We start from the raw sequence: 1,012 nt of genomic DNA on the forward strand, positions 1-1,012 counted from the left end.
CTCCGGGCGGCGGCGGCGGCGGCTGGGGCAGGGCTGGGGCCGTGGAGCCGCTCCTCCGGCGGCCGCCTGCTCCTCCCGTGTGCGCCGGGGCCGGGGGAGGAGGCAAAGGCTTCCGCGGCCCTCCGCCCCCGGGGCAGGGCAGGGCAGGGCCGGGCCGGGCAGGGCCGGGCCGCCCGCCTTCCCTCCCTCCCTCCGTGGGGCGCGGCGCTGCGCGGCCGCGGAGCCGCGGGCGCTGCCGGCTCCCCCTTTCCCCCGGGGGGGGCCCTGGCCCGGGTGTGCCCGGCCCCGCCCCCGCATCTGCCGGGGGAGGCGGGCGGCGGTGCTGCAGCTTCGGCCGCGGGGGGCACCCCCGGCACCGCGTACTTTGCGCACGCAGGGGCTGAGGGAGCGCGCGGCGACCCCCCGTCAGCGGGATGGCCCCAAACCCCGCAGCCCCCTGCGACGCCCGGCTCCCTGTCCTCAGGTGGCACAGCGGGGGTGTTCGTCCCGATCGTGAATGAGCTCAGTGTCGCCGTTTGCACAGTCGCCTACGGCTTCGCCAACGCTTGACGAATAGCAATGCTACTTTAACGTTTCTTCTTTATTTAAATTCTAAAGTAAACTTAAAATGCTCCGTTTTGTTTACCAGTTGGTGATCTTGACCCATTTTAGTAGCCTTTTCACTCTGGCTGTGAAAGATACTCTTTAAAGGGCTGTGGCAGGGCTTACAGTAACGAACTCAATACTTGTGTGTTTGTAGGATTTGGGCCAAAGTTGTTTGACTGAGAAAAGAAACGAAAAATTAAGTCAGTATTCCTACTGAACACGAGGAAACTTGACGTTTTGAAAGATGTTGACAGAAACCGCATTGTTAGTGCTATTGGATGATGAAATACAGATTATCGTGTCAAGAAGGGACAATTTATTTTCTAAGGATTGTTTTAAGAAGCGCCTGCCCCTCTTCTTCCTTTAAGTGCTTCTTCCCATATACACGCACCACTTGCAGGAGAAGCGAAGTCTGTACTAAATTGTT

This window comes from Accipiter gentilis, chromosome 6 (genome assembly GCF_929443795.1).
Source record: "Accipiter gentilis chromosome 6, bAccGen1.1, whole genome shotgun sequence".
Taxonomy (NCBI): domain Eukaryota; kingdom Metazoa; phylum Chordata; class Aves; order Accipitriformes; family Accipitridae; genus Astur; species Astur gentilis.